At 41.0% G+C, this 23325-nt stretch overlaps 2 non-coding genes across 2 annotated transcripts; both read left to right on the forward strand.

Moving 5' to 3' along the window:
• The first annotated feature begins 7845 nt into the window (after positions 1 to 7845).
• TRNAM-CAU (transfer RNA methionine (anticodon CAU)) lies at positions 7846 to 7917 on the forward strand. The gene has a single exon. It is a non-coding gene; the product is annotated as a tRNA-Met (tRNA).
• Positions 7918 to 11230: 3313 nt separating this feature from the next.
• On the forward strand, positions 11231 to 11303 carry TRNAM-CAU (transfer RNA methionine (anticodon CAU)). The gene has a single exon. It is a non-coding gene; the product is annotated as a tRNA-Met (tRNA).
• The last annotated feature ends 12022 nt before the right edge of the window (positions 11304 to 23325 follow it).

Raw genomic sequence — 23325 nt, forward strand, 5'->3', positions numbered from 1 at the left:
TATTTAGTCTCTGTTTTTTTTTTTCCTTTTCTTTTCCTTCTTTACTCCGCATGTTTTGGAGATTCATTCATGTATTAGTATTTCTTTTTTTTTTTTTTTGGCTGACTACTGTTGCATTGTATGGCAAAAAAATTTATAAATTTAGAGATCCTATTCTCTATTACATCCATCATTTTACATTTATTAAGAAACAAGGTGGCCTGTCTTAGTGAATATACTACGGGCCCATCTAATTTTCTCATTTACCCGCACCTCTTAGTTCAAATCACTTAGCTATATTGTCATTAGTATTGTAACAATCTTTTAGCTCATCTTGCTAACTACAAGATTTCTTCCTCCATTTTTTTCTTCATAGTACACCCCACTGAATGTTCTTCCAGTTGCAAATCTAGCTATGCGACTCATTCCTTATGAAAGTTGAAAGACTTCCTACTACTATCAGCATTAAACTAACACACTTGCTTTTATTATTTTAACATTGAATCTATATCCAGTCTCATTTCTTCTGCTAGAATTCACACATAACTCTTTCCAGCTCCTCAAAACAAAAAATAGATACAGAATCTACTCCGTGCCTTGGCCCTATTTCTGTATGGCTGAAACACAGATCCATCACATCTTCTCTCACAAGCTTTCCTTCACCCCTGTCTGTACTTAACGATTCGGATAAGGTTCCTTCAGTTGTCTGTGTGTTCAGAGTCAGTTTCTAGGCTGTCATATAATTGTAGTTTGCCTGATTATCTTCTTTATTAGGTTGTAAGTTTCTACAGAGCAGAAATATTTCGTATTCATATCAGTATACATAGCATTAATGCAGTGTCTGGTCCATAACGTTTATTCTCAGTGGTGTGCTGGTTACTGGACCACCTCCACTACCACAACACAGCCTGATTTGTAGCACTTGCCAATTCTGTGGTATAAATGCTCTTACCATGGATGATCTCAACCTACCAGGCTTGCAAAATCCCTCAATATTTAAAAATCAGCTTTCATAAGCCGGTGTGAGCTGGCTCTAGCACATTATTCTAGGAATTTCTAAAAAATAAATAAACAATTGAAGCATGAGGGTAGGTTTATAAGGATGTAGGTGAAAGATTGGAAATAAATTCAATGTCCTCTTCAGATAGACAGGAGAGATGCTGTTTCCTCTTCAGTGTGCCAAGTCTGGGAGCCTTGGAGCTGTAGGCAATGAGCTGCAGACTACAAGAAGAGTTCAATGTTCTTCCCAAATTAGTTAGACAGAAACCATAAAGCTTCAAATTATGATGCTGGTTCTACAGAATTATATCCACATTTTTCAAAAAATTGACAAATCCATTTATTTCAAGATATTTTGTACTCAGGAATGGAAACTTTTGAGAAAAGGAGAATTTTTCCAGCTCCCCTGGTTTTATTACAATAGAGGTGCAGGCTGTGTTCTGATCCAAACGAGGTTTGAGGAATCATGAATATTATGTTGATTTTTTACATGCCTTCTCTAGTTTTGGAAGCTCAGCACAAAGTAGACTAAACAAAATCCAGTGCTATACATATTTTCTCTACAAAATAGATGAAAAAGTAGACTTATCTCATTAATTAACATTGAGAGTCCTGTTTAGTGTATGGAGACATTATAAATAATTTGAGCTAAGAGCAGAGTCACAGCCTTGAGACTTAACTACTTGGAAATTTATGTAAAGGTGACACACATTCCATTCCCTGCTTACATAAAGCGTTCATCAGACCCTATAGGACAGAGTAGAACTGCCCCATAGAGTTTCCAACGAGCACTGGTGGATTCAAACTGCTGACCATTTGATTGACCACTGCACCACCAGGAGTATTATTTTTCATTTGCTTATTAGATCACCCTAAGAATCTAAATTTTTGCCTGGCACTTGGTAAGCACTCAATTAATGCATCTTAAATTAAAGAAAGCCTAATTTAATGCATTAAGAATGCATAGGAGAAATGGATGCGATTCAGACTAGTGGTTTTTTCTTTTTTTAAAGGAATCAGGGAAACTGTGTAGGATAAAGGGTATTTTTGCTAGACTTGGAGATAACAGACTGAGTTCCGATGTGAGTACTTTGGAGTTTGAGGATAAGAGGGTGGATAGAAGGCAGCTTCTTGTGCAAAGATGTGAAGATAAATAAATGAGGGCCCAGAAAAGAATAAGCAGGTAGATTACTGTTGTTCTAGGTAAACATACAAGAAAACTAGTTTGGCATGAAGATGGTGAGCCAATGGTTTGTACCTTCTTTAGCAATTCCTGTCCTGAACGCTTTATATAAAATTTTATACATGACAGATTCAGCAACTAAATGTTTAAGTCCTTTTATTTACTTGACTATACCACATCCCTTAGCACTTTCTGTTCCAGCCATACTGAATTACGTGCAGTAGGCAAACTCTATCACGCCGATCCTTACCATAATATCTCACTTTCTATCCACCCTCTTATCTTGTAAATCAAGACAACTCTTCATTATGAATCAATTAAACTCAGCTATCACCTCTGCAACACTCCCCTTAACTTCTAAGATAGGTTCCGACAATTTTATAGTTATACCCACTAGCCCTTATATGTTCAATGCAACAGTTTCAATTGAGAGCTTTTTTTTTTTTTTTTTTAAATTAGCAAGAAAACTTAGTATAGTGCTAGGTTTAGAGATGATGAATAATTCAAGAAAAATATCATGGACTTCGTTGTCACTGAGTTTTCATCCCTGAACTGGCTCTAAAAAGCTAACTGACTTTAGATAATCTTGGTTTTCTACTTTCCCACGGCTACATAGATATATGACAACCATGCAGGTTATGTTTCTAAGATGTCTACCACATAATATATTCTTAATAAATGACAGCCATTAATATTTACAATACTAATAACAACACAGCTAATAAATACATCTCACTATTCTCTCTGTGTGACATCCCAACTTCAGCAATGAATTGTTCAGTGGAGGGCCTTTAGGAGTTTATATTACTTGTAAAAATGCCATTAGAATCTTAGTTACATTTTAAATCAGACTACTCTAATCCATGTCAAACCAGATGGAATTACTTTTTTTCTCTAATAATGGAAAAGTTAATAATATGTTGTAACCCTGCCCCAATTCATAGACTTTCTCAAGAGAAAACTACATTTCAAAAACCTTTTAAAACTAACCATTCTGAAGCCAACACTTTGAACAAAGATTAGGTTGGAGCTAAAACATAAAATGATACTGGCGTAGAGCATGCTTCCTTCTTCAAGCAGTTAAAAGCAAGCAGTTGCACAAAACTAAATGGGTGGCTCCTGTTTGGAGGACGGATGAAAAGGGAGAAAGGGACAGGAGCTGGTTGGATGGACACAGGAGACCTGGGGTGGAAAGGGGGAGTGTTCTGTCACATTATACGGATTGCAACTAGTGTAACATAACAATACGTGTATAAATTTTTGTATTAGAAATTAACTTGAGCTGTAAACTTTCACCTAAAGCAGAAAAAAAACATTATAGGTAGCCATCTAAGACACAGCTATCAGCCTCTACTCATTTGGAATAAAAGAAGAAGAGAAAAACCAAAGGTTTGGGGAAAAAGTTGTCTATAGGACTAATAGACTGTACAAATCATGGCTTCTTCTATCCTGAGACCAGAAGAACTAGATGGTGCCAGGCTACCACTATAGACAGTTCTGATGAGGGCCACGATTAATGAATCTTGATAGAATGGTAGAGAAATGTGGAAAAGTAGTCAAATTCTTAAAAAGTTCAGATTTACTGCACTGGTTGAGACTAGAAGACTCCCCAAGACTATCACCCTGAGATATCTTTAAAACTTAAACCAAAATTAATCCTAGAGGTCATCTTTTAGTTAAATAACAGACCAGCTCATAAAATAAAGAATATCACTCAGGAGTAATGAGCTCCTTTAAAAAAAATAACTTACATGAGACCAAGTGGTCAAAAATTTTTCTAAAGCAAAGATAATAGGGTAAGGTGGCAGTGAAACTGAGAAAAAAAAAAAATTCTACAACCAGAACAGAATGAATGAGAAGGATGACACACTGTGGAAAATGTAGCCAATATCACTAAATAATTTGTGTAGAAATTGTTAAATGGGAATCTAACTTGCTGTGTAAATTTTCACTATAAAAAGAATAAGTTATTATGTAAAAACAAAAACAAAAAACAAACCCATTTAAAACTAATGTCTACAGAAGGACTGATTTTTGCCATGTTCTCTCTAGAGGCGGGAGGTGTCTCCAATAACACATTCACTTGAAATTCATTAACAACAGAGATGGACAAGGTCTATGTAGAAAGACGGGCAAGGGAAAGCAGTCTCATCCTCAGTGAGCCATAATATGAAGTTCCGAAACCTAAGCTTGTGTTATTGGTAAGAAAATATGGTCAGCTTCTTGAAAGGCATCTTTGCTCTTTCGTGTAAAGCCAATGCTCTTATGGTTCTGTTGAGAAGAGAGATGAGGAGCAGCTCTGAGCTGTGTGTGAGAGTTTTTCTATCCAACTGGATTCCAAGCAAGCGAAAGAGGCAGGAGGAGGTTAAGGACAGGGCTCAACCAGCTCTCCACTAGGACAAACCGAGTCCCATCTTAGAAACTTAACGGCTTCATGAATTTATTAAAAACCTGGACCAGTTAGTACGTGGAGAAAAGAATACAGAGACAGTGACTGAGAAACTTCTTTTGGGCCATTAGAGAGTCCCCGTTTGACTCTCTTCCTTTTAGTGACAAAGGAAGCAGGAAGATCCTGTGTCAAGTCTATGCCACAGGAATCTTCTTACATTCTCTTCTCTGGCCACATGCCTGCTAGTCAGCATGCCATGTTCCAGGGACGCTGGAACCCTTCCCCTGCCTTGTTATTCATGCGTGTCTCTTCTCCCAGTTTTTCACACAGAATCTCCTAAAAATCTCTTTTCATACACTTCTCCTTATGTACATTTCTTCACTCTGAATTGATTCCTACCCATAAAGTGCTTTTTCATCAGAGTAATAGAATTTATCAACAAATTAGCATATAAAGCTTTTAATACATGCTTTTGTATTTTTTTCCTTAAAAATACTTATATAATATCATAATACATACCATTATGCACATTTCTTTCTTAATACATCCTGGACATTTTCCAGTAATTTATCTGTATAGATCCGCCTCACTCAGATGAATAAAAACCAATGTCAAACCCAAACCCAGGGAGGAGATTCCAACTGCCCATAGGGTTTCCAAGGAGTAACTGGTGAATTCAAAGTGCTAACCTTTTGGTTAGCAATTGAGTTCTTAACCAGTGCACCACCAGGGCTGAATAACTGCTGAGAATTCCATTGCATGCCTTTTACCATAAGCAGTCAGTGGGCATATGGCCGTTGCTTACCAATTTAGCATGTTTACAGCTTCTGAATGATGTAGGTCTTTTTTGATGATGCCCACTCTTCCAGACGTGTCTGAGATTTTGACATCCTGGGTGAATTTCTGGAGGTTATTTTTCATTTCTGGCTGTGGCTGATGTCCACTTGGCCTCCCACACACTGTCTGCTCCCAAGCTTCCTAGCTGAGTTGTTGTGTGCCTTGGGGGTATTCTAACTCATAGGACTCTATAAGACAGATTAGAGCTGCCCCATAGGGTTTCCTCCATTGTAATCTCCAGGGGAGCAAATCCCCAGGTCTTTTCTCCAGGAGCTACTGGTGGGTTCGAACCAAACCTCTGACCTTTTGCTTTGATTAGCACTCCAGTGCTTAACTGTGAGACAAGGTAAAAATTCATGACCTACCTTTCAGCCTCATTAATTCAATTTTCTTCTGACCTCAGGTCCTTAGCCTCATGGTGAGAGCCCTGGAAACAGCAGATAACGGAGGAAGATTGTAGGTTCATCTGTCCTAGAGTGGGAAACAAAACAAAACTAGCTATCATGGACCAAGGTGAACAAATGGAAAAACTGAAAAGCTCGCCAACTGAATGAGCTATCAATTCTTTCTCCAGGTTGGGCTGTTTTCCCTCCTGTATTCTCAGGGCCCAGGGTACACACCACAATTGTAGCATTTATCACCCTATTCTGTAAACAACTGCTTACTCAGTTGTCTTCTCCCCTAGATTTTACATTCTTTGAAGGCAGCACCTTCAGTGTCTACCATAACTAATTTTACATAATACATCTATGTGCGTGAGTGGAGAATTGAGTAAGAAAAATGCCTCGGGCATCAGGAAAAGGGTCTAATTTTTGGTCTAGGTGGATTATCACAGATCTGAGATCCCATGCTATTCCAGCTCGCATGCTTAAACAGAAAAGCAGTCAAATTCTATATAGAGTAAACCTGATAACCAAACCCATTGCTGTCCAGTTAATTCCAACTCATCGGACACCGCAGGAAAGGACAGAACTGCCCCATGTTGACCCCATAGGACAGGGTAGAGCTCCCTCATGGGGTTTCCAATGCTGTAAATCTGTATGAAGGTAGACTGCCACATCTTTCTGCCATGGAGCAGCTGGTGTGTTCAAACCACCAACCTTTGGGTTTTTCACCACCAGGGCTCCTTCTATATACAGTCCCAAAAAGCAAACCCATTGCCATCAAGCTGATTCCAACTCATATCAGCATCATAAGACAGAGTAGAACTGCCCCATAGTGTTTCCAGGGAGCACCTGGTGGATTCTAACTGCCAAATTTTTGCTAGTAGCTGTAGCACAAAGTAGCTCTTAACCACTATGCCATGAGGGTTTCCTCTATATACAGTAGAAGTATCCTAATTTCATGAATATAGCTTTGAGGTGTGGCTGTACAAATTTCCAGGGGTTGGATGGAGTTGGGACAGGCATTTGTCCAGTAAACCTAGAGGTAGTGAGATTGGGACAGTAGAGCTGGGCTGACAGGTAGCCCTCCCAAGTAAAGAGAATACCTGGTCTGCTAGTACGAAAGAAAAAGCTTAGTGAGCCAAGAGCACAAGAAACTCACATTTTTCATATTATTTACATGGTTAGATTTGAGTTTTTTCACAATGTCAGGAATCAGAGAGATTCAGAACAAAATGCATGTAAGATGTACTTATATGAAAAATCTAGCTCAGTGACCTCTCCCCAGTAACAGGAAACTTTTAGCAACACTTCTACAACAGTTAAAACAACACTCAACTGGGTTAAACAGAGTGGATTTGTTATCACACATAACGATAAATCCAGAGGGTAGGGAAGCTACCTGGCTGGTAGGACCCAGGTTCTTTGACTCTTCACCCTGCCATCCTCCACATGAGTCTCATAGTCCAGCTGGTCCCCTGCAGTACTTCAAACATTCACAATTTCAGACCAAGTAAGAAGGAAAACAAATATCTGTGTTATAAAGTGAGGACAGTCTCTTCTATATGCTTCCCAGTGTCATTAGCTACATTTGTATCACATACCCTTGCCTAAACTTTACTGCCATGAAGAAGGGAACCACAATGATTAAGCAGATCAATCACAATTCAGACTCTGCAGCTGAGAATGGGATCTACCATCTCTAAAGCACAAGGCAGAATAGAGGTGGCTCCGTGAAGAAAATCAGTTTCCTGTTGGCAACGGGGCCTGGCGGGTGGTGTTAGTGGCTGATTGTGGTGCAGGCAAGTATTAGTGGCTGCGATGCCCTACTCCATCTCCACGTTGGAAATAAAATGTTCGTTTTTTATTTTTATTTTTTAAAGAAATTTGAGTCTTCCATTAATTAACCCATAGGAGGCCATAAGTAGATTTCCAGGTCTAAGCATCATAGAACTAATTTGATCTAGAGCTTTTATTCAGTACCAATGTTGAGAAAAATGGCATTAATTCTATGTGCTGACATATTGACATGAATCAGGACTGGATAAGTTTGGCTCTTAGTAATACAGCCAAGGAGCAGAGTGGCGCAGCGGGAGCGTGCTGGGCCCATAACCCAGAGGTCGATGGATCGAAACCATCCTCTGCTATTTTAGTGGAGCCCTGGTGCCAAGTGGCTTAAGAGCTTGGCTGCCAAACAAAAAGTTGGCACTTCCAATCCACCAGCTGCTCCTTGAAAACGCTAGGGGGCAGTTCTACTGTGCCGTGTAGCGTCATTATGAGTTGGAATGGATTTGATGGCAACCAAACCAAAAAAACCGAACCCAGTGCTGTGGAGCCGATTCCAATTCATAGGGACCCTATAGGACAGAGTAGAACTGCCCCATAGAGTTTGCAAGGAGCGCCTGGCAGATTTGAATTACCAACCCTTTGGTTAGCAGTCATAGCACTTAACCACTACACCACTAGGGTTTCCAGATGGCAACCAGTTACTAGTAATACAGTACCATACTTCTCTGCTCTTTATGACTGCATGGTAAAAGGACATTGTGACTTCTGAAACAGAAGTGCTAGAGGCTAACCTGTGCATGGTGGTGTGGATATCTGAAGCTCAACCTGAAATATTTGCCTCAGTCTGCCTCTGTAGCACAGGGCAAAAAAATAATCTTAAATTCCTAATTCTGAAAATTAGTTATTTGTGCACTCAAATTTGTCAATAAAAGATCTAACTCTCAGTGGTTCCCAGGCTTATTTTTGCAGATTCCTTAAAAACCACAGTTTGTTCATTCCCAGGATAACCACACTTTTATGTTTTAACTTTAACTCTATGTCACATAGAAGTAACTTGACATGAAGAGAAAAGAGTAGACTTCAGGAAAGAAACAGGTTAAAATCTTACCCCTGCCTTTTGTTAGCTACGTGCATTTGGACAAACCACTATTCAGTCACTCTGCTGAGACCTTGTCTGCAAAATGGGGATCATACTTACTTTGCAGGTATGTGAGTATTAAATGAGATAATGCAGGTAAAGCAGCTGGCAGATATTTAGGCTGTCAGTAAAAGGTAACCATCGTGGATAACAATGTTCAACTCCTTCCCAACCTTCTAAAGGTTAACTTTAATAACTCAAAAACAGTTATTAGATATCCGTTTACGAAGCACAATGTAATACCCTACAGATTGAAATGTCATTGAGATACCCTCAAGGAATTAACATCTGGTAAAAAAAAAAAAAAATTTATTTCTTTAAGGAGATAAATATAAACTGATCCCCACCAATATAAACTGATGGGTCACAATAACAGAGAAATGTTAACTCAGAAATAAGGAAATGCGCTAGTCCACAGAAGCAGAGCAAGTCACTCTGGAGGGGAAGTCAGAGGAAGCTCTCCGTGACATCACATTTGAGCTGAATCTTGGGAACCCACTCTCTGCCCAGCTACCCACCCCCCCCAGCAACCCCCCCTGCTGTTGTGTCTATTCCAACTCACGGAAACCCCAGGTGTTACAGGGTAGAACTTCTCCATAGGGTTTTCTCAGCTGTCATCTCTATGGACACACATCGCCAAGGCTTTTCTTCTGTGGCAGTGCTGGGTAAGTTGGAACCATCAACCTTTAATTTGGGCTAAATCTTGAAGAGAAACAAAGTCAACCTTGTGAAAAAGAGAATAAAGGGCCAGGGGTTCAGGACGTGGAAAGGAATATATCAATTACATGAGATTACATTACTATTAGTGTTGTCCCTTGAATAAACTTATTCCAATCTCTCCTATTTTTTCCCTAACATATCTGTAGAAAGCCTTACATGGTTTTCATTTGGCTTGTCTACCACTCTCCTGGCCTATTAGGTGTACAATATGTATGATAGACATCTCTGGCACCCTCATTACTGCCAAGCAATGATCACATTTTCCAGAAACAAAGCCTTTTTCTACCTGGGTCTTTTACGTTGATTGCTTTTTCCTCCAAATTATTACTATTATTACTATTATTATTATTTCTGGGAGAGTCTCGATTTCCCTCCCATCTTGGGTCCTTGTGGGCCTGAGCTGACCATCTTTCCTGAGGGTCTGGACCTACCGGTGTTCCCCTACCCCATCTGGAGGCACTGGGACTTTTTACAAACCTTCCTCTGCCCCCACCCCCTCAGAAAGGGCCTGAGAGTGTTCAGTTCCTGCCCCCAGATGCAGGTCAGGTGGTCCAGGGCCTGATTCTCCTGGCCCAGGAGGGGCTTGAGTCTGCCCTCCACTCCTGAAGGTCCAGGCTGAGGGTAGTCATGGGGGCAGGTATATGGTGGTCAGAACTTGGATCTGCTCTCACTGGCTGGTTCGCTCCTGCTCCCACATGCCCACCAGGTAAGAGATGGGCGGCGGAGGTGATCCCAGCATCTGAACCTGCACCCACCAGTCCATCCCACTGGGTGTCACTTTCTCTTTGAGGAAATGCAGACATGACACTTGATCCACCCTGTCCTGGAATTCCAGGCAGGACTAGCTTCAGGGGCTGTGGTGACCCCTGGCCTTTTGTTGATTGTTTCTTTTCTTTTGATAGAGGTGAAAATTTACACAAGACAACATACACAGAGTCCTAATTCCTACATGTATAATTCAGTGCTGTTGATTATGTTCTTCGAGTTGTGTAACTATTTTCACTATCCTTTTCTAAAACAGTCCACCACCACTAACATGAATTCAGTGTCCCCTAAGAAAAACTTCCCCCTTCCCCTTCTCTCCCATCCTTGGTAACCACTAATAATCTTTGGTTTCTATGTATTTGAAAGGAGAAAAACCTTAAACAAAAAAACTTAACAAATACTGAATACATTCCTTGGTGATGTCAAGTGAAGTAAAAATTGTCATATGCTCTGAAGCCTCAGCGTTCCCCTTATCATTTATACCCTCGAATCACAGCCTTTTTATCCCCCTGGGTCTTCTACCGTCCATGTTAGCAGCTTACCTTTTCTCTTTTTTTTTTTAAACCCCTTTTCACCCACTTTCCAGGAGTATTCCCATTCAGCTTTCATCTTTTGATTACTCTCCGTTTTCTCCCCAAGAGTAGAACTTTGTGGTCTCTTCCTGTCTCCCCATGGGCAGCAACATTTAATGACATCATAAGTCTGTGAACCCAGCAACACAACATGAACACGGGATCTACCCTGCTGCCTCTGTCATTTAAAAGATGTGCCACCACCATAGTCTCCACCCACCAATACCTTTGTTTCCCTGGGCACACGTGTGCCTCAAGAGCTGTGGCTGTGCCTTTAGCTCTAACTTCTAATGCAGGAGCACTTCATTCCTGCATCAAACTGAAAGATACCTGAGCAAGAATATGGCCTAATCAGGGAAATAACTGAGAAGATGTGAAAGAAAGCTAGTTTCGTGTTAAGGGTAAGATGGAACATAGAACACCTTTCACACTCCTCCCTCAATTATTCTGAGACATGTATCTCTTTCAGAGCCCAGTGCCTTCTTAGCGCAGTGGGCAGCGCGTCAGTCTCATAATCTGAAGGTCCTGAGTTCGAGCCTCAGAGAGGGCACTCTCTTTTCTTGCTCTACATGTTTTTATTCCTTCTACTTCTTTCCTTGTACCTTCTGTAGATGATAACCACAATTCCCTTCAGAGATAAATTACTCAGAGCATTCTGGGACAGCTGGACTTACTTACAGTTGGAATGGAGTCCCTTCTTTTCTAAAATATCAAAAAAAGCGAAAAGTGTCAGGGCCAAACCTTTCCCAGGGTAAAGGCATCGGGATCCCCCTTTGACCGGAGCTCCCCGCTCCGCAGAGGTTGTTTCCTGAGAAGTTCAGGAGACGCTTCACCCTCAGTCCTGATCTGGCTCCACCAAGGCTGTGGACCTGGAGCTCTCAGAGACCTGCAGGATTCTGCAAAACCATAAAACTTTTATTCCCAAAATAACCAATTATCCAAAATATTCAACAGCGCCGGAGTTGTACCTGGCTCGCATAAAATTCTCCAGCTTTGCTCCTCTGTTCTCCCTCAGTCTGTGACAGCGACTTCTCATTGACTATCTGGGAGGATTAGGCTTGAATGCAGATGAAGAAAACGTGGTCTTTTTTTTTTTTTAATCTTCCTGTTTTGAATTTTATGAACAACATTGGACGTCTTTGTAGTAAACTTGATCGTTTTCTGTTTTTCTTCCCGTATAGTTCCACATATGACAGGACTGGCAATGTCTTCACCCACACTTCGACTTAATCCATGAAGGAAAACCAAGGAAGAGAGAAGGGAAGGGAACCCCAAGCAGGGGGCAATGCAGAAATAGAAAGAAGGTCTTCCCCTTCACTTCCCTTCCGGAACTCTGCCATCCTTTGCAGTAGCCTCGGCTTTGTGCCTACTTCTGTACCCAGGAGAACAGTTAGATAACATACAAATTAGTGTTTCGATAAATTGTCCTACCACAGTTTTAAAATGTGGTACCCGAGCATCCACTAACTCATTGTGCTTGAAAGAGCAAAAGAGCTAAGAAATTTGGGCTTAGTCCATCTTTTTTTATTTGCCTGATGATTGAACTTTTTTCCCCAATAGACCAAGCTGATACTGTTATTTTCTAATTAACGAATTACCACACTTATCTTTACTGTTTATCCTTTCTGCTTCCTTCAATATTTCTTTTTTCTTACTTCATTTGTTGTATACACAGCTTATTTAATCATTTGTACTTCAGACCTATTTCAGAGTAGAATCTAAAGTCTAACAAGTACTGGGAATAATGCTATAAAATTTGTCAGCGCATCATTTTCAAAGTAGGCTGATAACTTTAGTGATTTTTCTAATGTATGCATTAAGAATTAATATTTTACTGATACACAATTTAGTTTTTAAGATTCTGCTTAAAACCATTTTCTATGTTAATCTTGTTTATATTTTACAAATTAATATGTAATATTATATACAAATATATATATAATTTTCTAAAAAGGAATAGTATTTACTACCCTTCATTTTTCATTATTAATTTTTAAAATCTAGTTTTACAGACTTGAATAAAAATTCAATGTTACTTATTAGTTGTAAAGACTATCATCACATTTAATAAAGCAATTAATATTTTATTGTGATTCAAAATACTGAATATAACTTGATTGGTTTATTAATCTCCGACTCAAATTATGTTTTCTAATAGGTTTAAACGCAATAGTGCTAAGTGTGAGAGATGGCAGACTGTGGAATTATTTTAATTGCAGTCCATATCCTTAGTCTTCATTTTACTGTTGGGAAGGCAAAATGCACTTGTCAATTTGCCATGTAGCATGAGTAAAATGGATTTCTGCTGGAATTGATGAGTTATCCTACCTGCCTGTAATATTTAAAAGCATATTAGAATCCTTTACCTCCCTCTTTTTCCTCCCTTAGCCCTAAGACTAAATTGAGAAAATAACATAATTTAGCTTTTCCTTATCAAACTAATCATTCTTGAATTCATAGCTGTCTCATTGCATCAGGGCATCTTCTTTCAGAATCCTTCTTTCCCCAGATACCCTGATGTAACTCTAGACACTGGGGATACATTGAGAGAACAAGAAAGGACAAGGCTCAGGAAGCATACATTCTACAGAGGAGATAGGCAATACAGCACTAATTTACTGATGCTCTTCAATACAGATACATTTGATGTAGAAGATGAAGCTACAGACGGTATTGATTTAGTCACAGTGGTCAGAAAAGGGCTCTCTGAAAAAGTGACACTTGTGTTGAAACCTGAGTGATTGATAGGGAAGCCGCAGTGCCAACTCTGGAGCAAGACTGGACAAGTTCTTCATGAAGGCTGTCATCTAGAGTAAGGGCCTCTGTGATTGGTCAACCAGCCTAGAAAAGAACCAACAAAGATGCCCAGTGGCCACCTCTATGGCACTATGTGTCTGTGCAGCTGAGCCAACTGTGAGCATTTTCTCAACCCAGTCCTCTACACTGCATCACTGGCTTTCAGATTGCTAGCTTTGTTGAAGAACGTTCCTCATTCAGGACTCCTTCATGTCCAGTGTATCGTCAAGGGGCTTCTTGATGGCTCAGGACCCAAGGACTTGAGTCTCAGGTGCTTAGCTCAAGTTGAAGGAGAGGAAAGCTGTGAGCTAGGGATGAAATGCCAGGATTCCCACTGCTCTGCAATAGGAGAACCAGAAAGCTCTCTCCCTTGTCTTCACTGCCTTGAACCCCGCCAGGATCTGAGAACTGATGGGGACAAAACTGCTTTTCACTATTCTCAGTTAAGAGTTAATTTTTTTTTTTTTTTTTTACATATTTCTGTCTCTAAAACCAGAGGAAAAAATCAGCTCAGCTTCTGGCAGTGGTGCTGGGAAATTTTATTTGTTTTCCTTTTTTAATTTTTGAGGCCATTCTAAGGATATAAATCTGTACTGTCATTAGAGTGACCTGTAATGTCAGTGATGGTGGGTCACTGACGGTGGGGCCTGAGACAGACCCTTACGCTTCCCTCTTGATCACCTATTTCTGCTTACTCCCTTGCCCCCCTCTTCCCACATGAATTTTCTCTAAAGATTTCACTGGGTGTCAGAATCTTCCTTTCATGGACTCTCTGTCTCTTCTTGCCTCTTCCCCGTGCCCATGAAACGGGGACACCCCAGCCACACAAATTCTCTCCATTGTCTAGCCTTTCCATGGGGACAACCATAGCTCTCTTGTTTCCCAGGCCGTTGTGTGCTGTGCAGTCAATTTTGACTCATAGCGAGCCCATGTGACAGAATAGAACTGCGCCCCTGGGTTTCCTGATCTGTAATCTTTACAGGAGTAGATCGCCAGGCCTTTCTCCCGTAGGCTAGAGCCCCACAGAAATCGATGAAAATGTTTGGGAGAGTTCAGTACAGAGGAAATTGCTTTGCATTACTCTACTTTCTGGGAATCACTCTAGCCTTCCTGGGGTCCTCTCCCTACCACTCTTTCCCTGATTTCCTTGGTCCTTGTCATGTTTTCAGCCAGAGGAAAAACTGGAGAATGCAGGCATGAATCCCACTATCTCTTGCATGCTGAGCAAGTGCTCTGTCATTGGAGCCAATTCTCCTCATCTACCTCTGCTTTCAAGATTTTGGTTCATTTGCGATTCAGGTCCACAAATGTCCTGCCCTCTTGCCATCAAGATTGAAGCCAGGATCTAAAAACAGTACCTACTTAGCACCTCAGAGACTGCCTTGGGCAAGAATGAGGGAGCAATCATTGATTTGAGAGGAGGAGGGAGGGGATAAGGAAGACCTGGAGAAGATAACTGTGGGAAATTTCTTGTCTCCATCACAATTCATACTTCCTGATTTCATGGAAGAGAAGAGAGGAAGTCCTATCTAGTGGAGGCCAAGATGATAACTGCTGAATTAATTAGCACAGGTATCCCAGAATGATCTGTGGCTCTTGTATTTAAAAAGAATTATTATCTGACTGTTGCTGAAGGGAAGTCTAGGAGATGGTTTGGAGTCTGTGTTTCCAGGCTCCACTTTCACATGTCATCCCCCAGTGTGACTGAACCAAAATAAAAACCAAAACCATTGCTACGGTGTGGAATCTGACTTACAGCAACTACAAGGACAGAACAAAGCTGCCTCATAGGGTTTACAAGGCTGTAAGCCTTTAGGGACACAGACTGCCACATCTTTCTACCATGGAGCAGCTGGTAGGTTGCTTAGCAGCTGAGCACTTTAACCACAGCACCACCAGGGCTCCCCCTGTGTGACTAGCTATGGATAAGTAGAAAACCATGTTTACTGGTAACTTGTACATTTACATGTAACTCAAGCAATTTTAGTTTAAAATTCCAGTTAAATATTCCATCCTTTTGACCTGAAGGGGAATTTGTTTTGTTTTTTAGTTGCCGGAAAATAATTGTAAGAAAGAAAGCAATGTTCAGCTTCAATTGTTGACACTACAAGATCTATCTGGAAGCAGGTAGGGACCATGCGGTATTTGGAGAGTTTTTTAGTCTACTGCTTCCTGTTCCTCCCAATCCCTCTCCAACAACACCATAAGTCCCTTGGGCTCCATGTTCTCTCTGAGCCATCCAATCATGAAAAAACCTTCAGCTCCTCCAGGCCAGCAGCTGTGGTCTGTCTCCCTGATATCTGGAGGTTCAACATACCTCCCTCAGCTCAGTCTCATTTCAGAGTGTTGTGATAGATTTTCTTTCTGACCTTCATCCACACAGGAATCTGATTTTCATAGTGTGTTCATAGCATACATGGAGATCTCATCCATGAAATCCCATTTTTATTGAATGAATAAATAAGTTATTTAGATGTCTTGATTGAGAGAATGGTCAAGCGAACCTTTGAGAGTGGGATCACCTGACAGAAACTTGAACCATGGCCTGATAGATCTGGCAGACCTCGTCTGTCCAAGGATTGGCACTGGGAGATGTGAGGACATTATGTTTACAGTGAATGCCAGGGGGTTATTTTAACAGCTGGTCTTTGTGGAATCACAGGCCTATTGATGAGACTAGAGCTCCTTTGGGTTACTGTTCAGCCTCTATCTCCCTTAAATCCTTGTGCCCCAGCAAGCACTGTGTGATCTTCCCTCAGAGAGGGCTTGGGTTATGGGTAGCTGGGAAGTGAATCCTGGGTTCCTATTTCTGTGGCTTGAGTCCCTTTACTCCAGAGGCTGTAGGCATTTGGTGGAGTACTTGAAATTTCACTCCCTTGCCTCCAGGCCCTTAAAACCCATGTGAACTAATGTAGGCTCCCTGCCTGGGATTCCCCTTTCCCTTCTCTCACTGCATCTCCAATGTAATCCTTATCCCCACTCTCCACCTTGGGCAGATAGGTGAGAAGTGTTGCCAAGATTAGGAAACACTTTAAATTTGAAAACCTCTTGTATCAAGGTTTCTGTAGTCCTTTGCATATTTAGTTTCTGGCCCTGGACATCCAAATTATCTTTGTAGATGAAGATTCCTGTAGAGAGGTCAGAGAGTTTCATCTAAAAATTGGGGAAAATTAATACAATGAATTCACATTTCTCTTTTGTCTCTGGAAAAATAGAAAAGTTCAGAGACCACTGAGACAGACATTTAATGTTAAAACTTTGCATATTTTGAACGGGTAATACAATCTCATAGTTCAATATTCAAGAAGTTTTCCAAAGGGTAATAGTGAAAAATTTCCCTCCCCGCTGTGTTCCCTGGCATTCAATTCTCTGTCCCAGATACAAGCCATGTTATCAAATGCTTACGTGTCTTTCTAAAGACTATTTAAAGAATGTACAGGAAATGATCTATGTACCTTTCTGGATGCCTTGTAGTACAGTGGTTAAAAGCTCAACTGCTAACTAAGAGGTCAGCAGTTCAAATCCACCAGAAGTCCTCAGAAACCCTAAGGGCCAGTTCAACTCTCTCCTATAGGGTGACTATGAGTCAGAATAGACTCAACGCCAACAGGTTTTTTTTTTTTTTTTTTTTTTTAATGTTGTTGTTGCCTCCTTGCTGGAGCCCTGGTAATGCAGTGGTGAAGGTAATTCAATTCCATCTGTGTCTCCTTTGAAACCCCAGAATCCTCTACTCTGTCCTATTAGGGTCGCTATGAGTCGGAATTGAGCTAACAGCAAGAGGTTTGTTTTTGATGTTTGCCTCCTTGCTATATACACTCTTTGGAAAACTTACTTTTAACAATAGACCTTTAATCTCTCTCTCTTTTTTTAAATCCTGTGCCTCACCCCCATTTTTAAGTTAATCAAAGATCCCATCATATGGATCTGCCATAATATATTAAACTGTTGTATAAACTCAAAACTATAGATGGGCCTTTAGGGGGTTTTCAGTCTCTTGGTGTTACAACCATTGCTGCAGTGATTATTATCTTCATACACACATTTTTCTGGCATCGGTCCAAGAGCACTGTAGGAAGTGGAATTGCTGGGTCAAAGAATATTTGCATCTGTAACTTGGAATTGTAAACTTATATGTCAGGAGGAGAGTTCTGGCATTATCTTAATGGGTGTGGCAAAGATGCTGAATAGATATACAGAGTACCGGCGGTGGCATTAGATGTATTCATCCTTCCATCCCTTCAGCACACATTTATTCAGGGCGGGCCTAAAGTGTTAGGCTCGGGGCATTATATTATGTATTAGTCTTGGGGATTCAGGCACCAGCAAGACAGTGTTACATTTTTATAAGGGCCACAAAAAATAAAAATGAGATATTAAACCAGATGATTTCAGAAATGATGGAAGTAAAACACTTGATGTGATTCAGGGAAAGTCTTTCTGAGAAGATGAATTGAATGTGAACCCAATTAATGGCAAAGTCAGGTACATGAAGACTCTCGAGACATTCACGCAGAAGATACAGCTATGCAAAGGCCCAAATGTAAAATCAGCTTGGGTTACTGAAGAGGAAAATAAAAAGAAGCTAGTGTTTCTAATTAAGACAGAGAAGTTCAGTGAAGAGGATTTAGTGAAACACTGAATGCCCACGCTGATAAGGGATATGAAAGTCCTTGGTCTCTGTCTTGGGCAATTGCATGGATGATGGTGCTTTTCTCTAAGGCTGAAAGTTCTTTAACTAAAGCAGTTTAGGGAGAGAAGCTATTGGGTTCTCTTCACGTCCTACTTGTCCTGAAATACTCATCGGATGTGTAAGTGCAGGTATTAGTGAGGGAGCCATTGATGAAGGGTGGAACTCAATGGACATGGCCCTCCAGAATGCAGATAGGGCTTGTAGATGAAGGCAGGAGAAATAAACTCTTTAGGGATTCGCTGCTTATTGTGGTTAACAACTAGTGACATGTGGCTTTAAAACCAAAAAACCAAACCCACTGGCGTCAAGTCAATTCCGACTCATAGTCGACTCTGTAGGACATGGTAAAACTGTTCCGTAGAGTTTCCAAGGAGTGCCTGGTGGATTCAAACTGCTGACCTTTGGGTTAACAGATGCAACACTTAGCTGCTATACCACCAGCAGGTTTCCCCTTGTGGAATTAGAGTATTTGGAATGTGGCTAGCCTGTAATGAGATGCTACCAGTGTAAAATACATACTGTATTTCAAAACTTAGTATGAGAAAAAATTTTAACATACCTCTTTAATAATTTTATATGATAATTTAATAAATAAAATATGATATTAAAATTAATTTCATTTGTTTCTACTAGAACATTTAAAATTGTATGTGGTGCATACTGGATAGCTTTGAGATAAGGTAATAGTTCAGAACATCCTTGCAGGGAAGGGGTCACAGTTACAAAAATATTTACATACAAGTCTGAATGGCTACACATACCCCAAAGTTAGCTTAAGAAGAGAAGGCGGCCAAGGATAGAATCTCAGGGCAAGCTCGCTCTTACAAGCAAGGTAGAGAAAAAGTGGAGATGAAGGAGATTAACCAGTTCAAGAACTAGTTAAAACAAAACAAAAACCCCCATTGCCAAGAGTCAATTCCAACTCATAGCAAACCTATAGGACAGATTAGAATAGCCCTCCAGCGTTTGGAAGGAGCTGCTTGACGGATTGGAACTGCTGACTTTTTGGTTGGCAACAGAGCTCCTTACTACTGTGCCACCAGGGCTCCCAAAACTTCTTGTTGTTGCAGAAATCCTGGAAACAGATGATTCTCATGGGGATGGGGGTGGCGCGAGGAATAATGGTCATATTTTAAATGTAATTAAAAAAAAAGTTCCCGTTGCATTTTATAATTTTAAAGAGATCACCCAGTGGCTTTGACGAGTGCAGTTTTGGTGAAATTTGAGTGGAAGTTTGAGTGATTAGAAATGTCAAGCCAGGGACAGAAGTGGAAAGTACAAGAGGCTGGAACTTGGGATAGTAGCCTCTGTGGGGAGTAGTAATATTGAGGCAACAAGGCGCCCAGCACAGTATACAACCCAAGGGGGAGAGATTAACTGAGAGCACAGTATGCAAACCAAGGGGGAGAAGCCGGTCAAAACTGGAGAATGCGGGCGTCGATCCCGCCACCTCTCACACGCAAAGCGAGCGCTCTACCATCTGAGCTAATTTCCTCGATGTCTACGTATAGGCAAATATACCACACCTCACCCGCTTTTCTGGTTACTTGGGGCTGCAGGGAACTTCAGGCCACCAAGCCCCAGCCAGGACCGGACTGAGGGCAGAACTTCGCAGTCGACGCTTGGGATAAAACCTCTATGAGCCAGGAGTGTGAGGAAAAGGGATCACCAGAAAAGGTCCTGGGGAAAAACCTTGCTCCTCCCTCCCAACTTCACTGTCTCTATCTCCTGAAAGTAAAGACAGCAAGCACATTCAAGCCGTGGGCCTCCCCCCTCCCCCCGCCCCGAACTGCCTGGCCGCCTGACACAGCTATCCCAGCAAGAAATAGGAAAGCATGTTTAATCCAGTAAAATATTCTCCTAGGTTTCCTAGACGGAAACCCTTGGGGCGTAGTGGTTGAGTACGACAGCTGCTAACCAAGATGTTGGCAGTTCGAATCCACCAGGTGCTCCTTGGAAACTCTATGGGGTGGTTCTACTCTGTCCTTAAGGGTCGCTATGAGTCGGAATCGACTGGACGGCTGTGGGTTTGGTTTTTTGGTACGGTCTATTTTTTTATAGAGTCGCTATGAGTCGAAATCGACTCGACGGCAGTGGGTTTTGGGATACATACGATAATGCTGAGAGGAATCAAGTGGTGCCAGAAAGAGATTTGGGAGATGGAAAAGAGAAGGATGGATAGAGGGGCAAACCCTTAGGGGCCTGGCATCTCCAGAACCCAGCGCTTGCAGAGACTGAATGTCCCCATCAGCAAGGTGAGCTCTGCTCTGGCCACCTGAGCTGAACGCCACGTGAGAGGTGGTTAACACGGAACCTCATGCAGTTTCTTTGAAAGTGGCGTAATAGTGCAATTTCAAAAACATTTTCAAACGCGGTTCACCTTGAAGTTAGAGGAAGATCTCGTTCCCAATTTATTTTGAGCACAGTTTCGTCAGAACGAGCCCTTCAGGGAGATGAGTAGAAGCATCAACTGTCACCTTCCCTGTAAAAGCGAATCTGACCACCTGAATTAATATGCCAGCCCTCACCTTCACACACGCTCCTTCCAAATCTCTCTGCTCTGTCTTTCTCCGTAATACCTGGTCAACTGTCAGAGAAGCTGATAGAAGAGAGATTTTCTTCTGCTCCCTGCCCATGGATTGTCAACGTGAATAAAGACAAAAAGTCCGCACACCCAGACTCTCCTGCTTGTGTCTCCTGACACAATTCCCAGGGTGTTGCTTTCACTTAGTTCCCAAAAGGAGGAAATTTATTTCCCCGCGAAAATATTTTTTTAGCTTTGGGCTTAAGCCCGAAAGCCAGAATTTGGAAAAGTTCTTTTTGAGCACTGTGTTCCTGTTTTTGTTTTGTATACAAGGTTTAATTTCTTTCTCAAACCGAGCAGGGAAGCACAGAACTCAGTGGCACTCACTGTCCTCACTAAAGCCAGGTAAATTCGAATACCATTAGGTAACCGCCGAATTTGGGGAGCAAACTGAAGCGCATAAAATTGGAGAATGCAGTGGTCCATCCTGCTACCTCTCACATGCTAAGCAAGTGCTCTACCAACTGAGCTAATTCTCCTCACTGCCTCCTTATTGGGCCCATTTTTATATCGGAAATGCAAACATCTCTCCAGGTCCTACTTTGGCTTTTGGGTTGTTCGAATCCTGCAGAAATTTCACCATCACCAGGGCAGAGCAGGGCAGGAACCAGAGCAGAGCTTCTCAGAGACAGCCTCAAAGGAGGAGCTCAGTGACCAACTTGTGCTCAGAACTGGGAACATGGGGAAAAGGAAGACTGAGAAAGACCTCTTTAAGAAAGCTCTAGATCTAAGTCAATGTCACTTTCCCCGCTTTGTCCTATAAGGTTGCTATGAGTGGGAATCAACTAGGCTGCACTCAACAGCAGCAACAACAACAACATTAGATGAGGAGAAGGAAGCATGCCCCTAATTAGCACAGTTATCCCTAATGCTTTGCTACCTACATCACCTTTTAGCAACACCTTCTTCCCCAGCCCATCCCATAAATCTGGGAATAAGCCCCTAGCATCTTTCCATTTATCGTTCTTCCAATAACTAATGTTTTGATCTAGTGTCTGTGCTACTAACAGATTTCTCCATTAAGAGGGTTGAGGTCTCTTACGCGTTTCTTCCTTAGGCGTGGATTGTAATGATTATCTATTAAATTTCCGATCATTAAATTCAGCATTCTTGTTTTCAGAAGTAATCAGACTGGAGAGGTCACTTATACTAACAAATTTTATACTCTTTGGTATTATAGTGCTTATATTTTAAAATCAACTTTATCGAAACATAATTTATACCTAATAAAACGTACACACTTTAAGTGTATAGTTCAATGAGTTATGACAAATTTATACATGCATGTAATCATGACCATAATTAAGATGTAGAACATTTCCGTCCTATCAGGGTGCCTCAACACATTCCCTCAGTGTCCTCCCCCACATGCCTTCACCATGAAATCATTGAGATTTCTGTCAACACAGATGAGCTTTTTGTGTTCTAGAATTTCCTACAATTGTAATTGCATAGTATGTAGTATTTAGTCTCTCTTTTTTTTTTTTCTTCTGTACTCCACATGTTTTGGAGGTTCATCCATGTTTTTGTATGTATCAGTAACTATTTCTTTCTTTCTTTTTTTTTTTTTTTTGTTTTTTTGCTGACTACTGTTGCTGTGTATGGCAAAAAAAAAATTATACATTTATCTTGCTACCTGCAGGATTTCTTCCTCCATTTTTTTCTTCATAGTACACCCCATTGAATGTTCTTCCAGTTGTAGATCTAGTTATGTGACTCATTCCTTACAAATTTTGAAAGATTTCCTACAATGATCAACATAAAACTAACACTCTTGCTTTTATTATCTATATCCAGTCTCATTTCTTCTGCTAGAATTCACACATAACTCTTCCCAGCTCCTCAAAACAAACAAAATAGAGATACTGCATCTACTCTATGCCTTGGCTCTATTTCTGTATGCTTGAAACACACAAGTTTTCCTTCACCCCTGACTGACTCGACGATTGGGATAGGACTCCTTCAGGTGTCTGTGTGCTCAAAGTCAGTTTCTAGGCTGTCACATAATTGTAGTTTGCCTGTTTATCTTCTTTATCAGATTGTAAGTTTCTAGAGACCAGAAATACTCTCTTATTCATATCAGTATGCACAGCACTAATACACTGTCTGGTCCATAATGGTTTTTCTCAGTGGTGTGCTGGTTACTGGACCATCAGCACCACAACAACACAACCTGATTTGTAGTATTCCCCAATTCTGTGATATAAATGCTCCTACCATGACTGATTTCAAACTACCAGTGGTTTAACAAGAGGCTTGCAAAATTCCTGAATATTTTACAATCGACTCTCATAAGCCAGTGTGAGCTGGCTCTCGCACACATTTATTCTAGTAATTTCTACCAAATAAATAAACAAGTAAAGCATAAGGGTAGGTTTGTAAGGATGCAGGTGAAAGATGGGAGATAAATTCAATACCCTATTCAGACAGACAGGAAAAGGTGCTGTTTCCTCTTCAGTGTGCCAAATTTGGAAGCCTTACAGCTCTAGGCAATGAGCTCCA

This window comes from Elephas maximus, chromosome 1, assembly GCF_024166365.1.
Source record: "Elephas maximus indicus isolate mEleMax1 chromosome 1, mEleMax1 primary haplotype, whole genome shotgun sequence".
In the NCBI taxonomy this organism is placed as follows: Eukaryota; Metazoa; Chordata; class Mammalia; order Proboscidea; family Elephantidae; genus Elephas; species Elephas maximus.